Genomic DNA, 6,138 nt, shown 5'->3' with positions numbered 1-6,138 from the left:
GAGGGAGCACCTGAAGGCAGTCTAGAATTTTCTTTAAAACACACACACAAAAAAAAACAAACCCAGTTCTTCAAAATAAGAAGAATGAAGCGTTGAAGTTCTGTATAATAGGGCAGAGGGTCTGCAAACTCACAGACAAGTCATTTGTTTTTATAACCCTTGTTCACATTAGTTACCAACATTAGGAGATGAATAAATTAAAAATCTGGCAACCCAAGATGTTCACACATCACTCAGCAACAATCTGCTGGCTGGGGGTAGAGCATTTGCCCACTCTTTAGGCATCTGAACTGTTGGAGGATGAAGATCTGGATTGAAAAATTTTCAAAGAAATTATCAGCTGCTCACTCTGGCTATAGAAAAATCTGAATAATACTCCCATGAAATGTATGGCTTTTAGCAACGTATCAATAACTGGTCAGTAAATCTACCTGGAAGAATTCCTTATAAAACACACCTTTAAGTAAAGAAATGAATCTGGAATTGAGGTACTGGATCTAAGTCAGTTAAATTGCAAGACACGTACCAAAACACTTAGATATAAGTTAAAAATAAGGAGGGTCACAACTTTCTTGTTTTATGATACTTGAAATACTTTCTGATTTGTCTGAACACCAATTCTATTGATCTGGACTTTCAAGGTCACAGAAGTCCTGGTTTTCTAGGGACTAGGATTCTACATTGAATTCATGGAAGTTAATCTGAAACTAGTTCTTGTCCACAGATTCAAAGTCTGAGAAATCATGCAAAGATACAACCTTTCTTTTAAGAACAAGGTTTAATCTCAAAAATATACAAGCAACTCCTGCAGCTCAATTCCAGAAAAATAAACGACCCAATCAAAAAATAGGCCAAAGGACCAAACAGACATTTCTCCAAAGAAGACATACAGATGGCTAACGAACACATGAAAAGATGCTCAACATCACTCATAATCAGAGAAATGCAAATCAAAACCACAGTGAGGTACCATTTCACGCCAGTCAGAATGGCTGCTATCCAAAAGTCTACAAGCAATAAATGCTGGAGAGGGTGTGGATAAAAGGGAACCCTCTTACACTGTTGGTGGGAACGCAAACTAGTACAGCCACTATGGAAAACAGTGTGGAGATTCCTTAAAAAACTGGAAATAGAACTGCCATACGACCCAGCAATCGCACTCCTGGGCATACACACCGAGGAAACCAGAATTGAAAGAGACACATGTACTCCAATGTTCATTGCAGCACTGTTTATTACAGCCAGGACATGGAAGCAACCTAGATGTCCATCTGCAGACGAATGGATAAGAAAGCTGTGGTACATATACACAATGGAGTATTACTCAGCAATTAAAAAGAATACATTTGAATCAGTTCTAATGAGGTGGATGAAACTGGAGCCTATTATACAGAGTGAAGTAAGCCAGAAAGAAAAATACCAATACAGTATACTAACGCATATATATGAAATTTAGAAAGATGATAATGATAACCCTGTATACGAGATAGCAAAAGAGACACAGATGTATAGAACAGTCTTTTGGACTCTGTGGGAGAGGGCGAGGGTGGGATGATTTGGGAGAATGGCATTGAAACATGTATATTATCATATGTGAAACGAAACGCCAGTCCATGTTCGATGCATGATACAGGATGCTCGGAGCTGGTGTACTGGGATGAAACAGAGGGATGGGATGGGGAGGGAAGTGGGAGGGGGGTTCAAGATGGGGAACACAGGTACACCCATGGCAGATTCAAGTCAATGTATGGCAAAACCCATACAATAATGTAAAATAATTAGCCTCCAATTAAAATAAATAAATTTTTTAAAATTAAAAAAGAACAAGGTTTACTCTAATTATAAAATAAATGTACAATATCAATAATCTAGAAAATGCAGAAGAATTTACATTTCCCGCAGCTTTTAATTCCGAAAAATTTCAAATCAACAGAATGTAGATATGCAAGCCAAGAGTCCTTCCAGTTACTAATGCTGAGTCACAAATTTCTCAAGAGCTTCTTGGCAGTCAGAGTGAAATGAGGAAACAGCCAGTTATGTAATACATATCGCCTATAAGCAGAAAACATATCAGTTACTCAAGGATAGTCAACCGTTTCATGGCAATTGGCTGAGAGCAAAAAATTCTCTTATGGTCTTTTAATGAGGGATACACAGGAATATCACACACAATAACCTTATAATTACTGCACTAGAGAGTACTTTAAAGTATGTCTAGAACCTCACAATGTTAGCAGAGGATGCATGATATGAAGGAAGGCAGCAATCTGGGGGTTAAGAGCATGGACTCTAGAACCGAACTATCTAGGTTTGAATCCGTCACCATCACCATTGTGTTACCTTGAGTAAATTACTTAATCTTTCTATGCCTTAGTTTCCTGAATTATAAAACACTGTGATTAATAATATCACCTGCCTCAAAGGGTTATGATGAAGCTTAAGTGAGTTAATGCCCAGAACTACCTAAAACTGTACCTGGCCCATAGGAAGCATCATCAGTATTACAGTAAATGCTGAAATAAAGAAGTGCTTCCCTGGTGGCTCAGTGGTGAAGAATCCACCTGCCAATGCGGGAAACATGGAGAGGAGCCTGGTGGGTTATAGTCCATGCAGTCACAAAGAGTCAGACGCAACGTAGCAACCAAACACCACCACGATGTAACAGTACAGAGAAAGGACACTTAGACTAAACAATGGCGGGAGGGAAGCTTTCCTAAAAAGAGGATGCCTGGTCTATTACATAACTGCTGTTAGCAAGACCGTGGCCCAGTTACTTAAACTTTGTATCCTTATCTGCTAAAATGGAGATATAATATCAGTTTTGATACAATAAGCTGAAGTTTGTGACATCAAATGAGATAGTATATGAGGATTAGATGAGCAAATGGAACAGTGTGGCATGTATAACAGATAAACATTTTCACTTAAATCTGGTGGAAAAGTAAATAAATTACTCTTGCATTCAATTTTTACACATGTCCATTTCTCCAATTAAATGGTATACTTAAGTTCAGAAGTAGTTGTATATAAATATTCATTCCAATCACAACAAAGCTATCTAGAAGTAATGTTAAATCATCAGTGGTGGATTAGTACAACCCCTCTTTCTTTCTTTTTTAATCACCATGGAAATGCCTTGACTTCCCTATTGCTCAGATGGTAAAGGATCTGCCTGCAGTGCAGGAGGCCCAGGTTCGATCCCTGGGTTGGGAAGATCCCCTGGAGAAGGAAATGGCAATCCACTTCAGTATTATTGCCTGGAGAATTCCACGGACAGAAGAACCTGGCAGGCTACAGTCTATGGGGTCACAAAGAGTTGGACACGACTAAATGACTAACACACACACATGGAAATGCCTTATGGTTCTGGTTTTGTCATTTCTGAGGCACACTGTGTCTACCTGACAGTAGGCAAATGTAACACCTTGATTTCCATTTGGCAAAAATGATTGCTCCCTCATCTGTATTACTTTATATATTCCTCAAATCACTTCAGACAGAATTCTAATATAGTATGTGGCATACTGTGTTAGCAGAGAAGGCAATAGCAACCCACTCCAGTACTCTTGCCTGGAAAATCCCATGGACGGAGGAGCCTGGTAGGCTGCAGTCCGTGGGGTCGCTAAGGGTCAGACACGACTGAGCAACTTCACTTTCACTTTTCACTTTCATGCATTGGAGAAGGAAATGGCAACCCACTCCAGTGTTCTTGCCTGGAGAATCCCAGGGATGGGGGAGCCTGGTGGGCTGCCATCTCTGGGGTCGCACAGAGTCGGACACAACTGATGCGACTTAGCAGCAGCAGCAGCATACTGTGTTAGAGTCACAGTTCATTCAATTTATACCTTGATTTGCTTAAAAAAGAACTATGGGAATTAGTCACCTATTTTTATGTTTATCTTCTTTTCAAAACTGTGAGTTTCTTGAGTAACTATATCATATCCATAGTTTCTGGTCATAAGCTGAAACATAACATACTGATTCTCACTGGTGAAAAGAGGATTTGAAGTGTGCTGTTATAAACGAATGAGTCTAATGTAAAGTTAAGAGGACTCTTTGGGAATCTATGTGAAGATCATAGACATCTCCTTCGGTAGATGGGAAACCAAAGTATGGAATAGTTAAGTGATTTGCCAAAGGTTGCTTAGCTAGTTAGTGGGCAGAACCAAGACTGGAATCTCAAACTCCCATCAACTAGTCCAGATGGCAACCCACTATACTGACCTGCCTTTCAGACCCCAACAACTTAGTATATATCTCTGCTACCTCACTCAGCTGCCATTGTTGCTCACCAATCACTCTAGTGTTGCTAATCCAGTCAGTGCTTTCCAGCCCTTCATATGCTTACCCTATTTGTGGTCTCTGACTCTGCTGAGACCATCTTGTAATTCTTTCCCACCTGGGCTTCAGAGGCACTACACTCACCTAGTTCTTTTATCTCTCTGGGCCATTTTCCCTCAGACTTTGTGTGCTTCCATTCATCTGCCATAGCCTTAGTGGTTCCTGGGGATCTATCCTTGGTCCTCTTTATCGTTTCTTCTGTGTTTTGATTGATCTCATCCACACCCCGGACTTAAATTACCAAATTATTGAACTCCGGGAGTTGGTGATGGACAGGGAGGCCTGGCGGTGTGCTGTGATTCATGGGGTCGCAAAGAGTCGAACACAACTGAACGACTGAACTGAACTGAATCTATTTTAACACAGCTTGTCTCCTCACTGACAAATCTGCATAATTCGACTGTTGATTGGAAGTTTATTTCCCTCTGGATGTGAAGGTTCCCTCCATTAAGTCACAGTCACATTTCAGTCATCTCTGAAAGAACCTAATCAATTGCATTCTTTAATCTAAATGAGAGAGAATGTAGCAGGGGACCAACTATCATCTTTATTACGGAATGCATTCATTTCCTATTGCTGTTGTAACAAGCTACTACAGACTTGGTGGCTTAAAACAATACAAATTTATTATCTTACAGTTCTGGAGATCAGACATCTAAAAATCAAGGCACTGGGAGGGCTCTGTTCTCTCTGAGGGCTCTGGGGAAGAATCTTAACTTGCCTCTTCCAGCTTCTAGAGGCTGCCTGCATTCCTCGGCTCCCTTGGATCCATCTTCAAAGCTGGCAGTGCAGATTCTGACCATCTTTCTCTCTGACCTCTGCTCTCATCATCATCTCTCACTCTCTGACCCTCCTGCCTCCAGCCCAGCCAGATAATCCAAGATAATCTCCCCATACAAGATCCTTAATTTAACCCACCTGCAGGACTTCCCTGGGTGGTCCAATGGTTAAGACTTCACACTCCCAGTACAGGGGGAGCAGGTTTAATCCCTGGTTGGGGAACTAAATCCTGCATGCTGTGTAGTGCAGCCAAAACAAACAAACAAACACCCAAACCAAAAAAGCAAAACAAACAAAAACCAACTAAAAAAATAAAAGCAAACAAGCAAAACCCTTTAAAGTACCTTTTGGCACCTAAGGTAACATTCCTAGGTTCTGGAGATAAGGGCATGAAAATCTTTCAGGACCTATAATTCTGTATACTGGTATTGAATATTACCTGTGGACAGAGAGTTTCCTAATGCTAAATTCTGGAATTACATAGGCTTATTAACTCTGCAGCTCTGGCCCAAGCACCCTCAACCCCACCCCCAGGCTCCACTCCTGATGAATCAGAGAAGAACACAAAGAGTTCCCTGATGGAAGCTTTCCTTTAAGTGTGGGGAGGGGGGGAATGGATGGGCTACACATATCCAGTTTCTCCTTTTAAACTCACCAATCAGGAAGTCACTGCTCCTGCGAGGAGTGAGCTGAGACAGGTGCAGTGGCATCCGTTGATAAAATATGTAATATGTGTATGAGTGTAGAATGTTTCCCCAACAGACATGCCCATTTTTTAATACATCATTGTGCGTGTGTGCATGCTAAGTCACTTCAGTCGTGTTCGACTCTTTGCCACCCAATGGACCATAGCCTGCTAGGCTCCTGAAGACTCCCACAGAATACATCATCATATCCCACAAATCCGATCATCCTACTGGCGGTGTCATCAGCATCATATGATTTCCTGGATTACAAACTGGTGGATGACCCAGACTCACTTTTCTTCACTTCTTGTTAAATGTTTCCACCACCTAC

This window comes from Moschus berezovskii, chromosome 23 (genome assembly GCF_049115385.1).
Source record: "Moschus berezovskii isolate FMDL1 chromosome 23, NW_MosBer_1.0, whole genome shotgun sequence".
NCBI lineage: Eukaryota > Metazoa > Chordata > Mammalia > Artiodactyla > Moschidae > Moschus > Moschus berezovskii.
Note: the sequence above shows the minus strand (reverse complement) of the source record.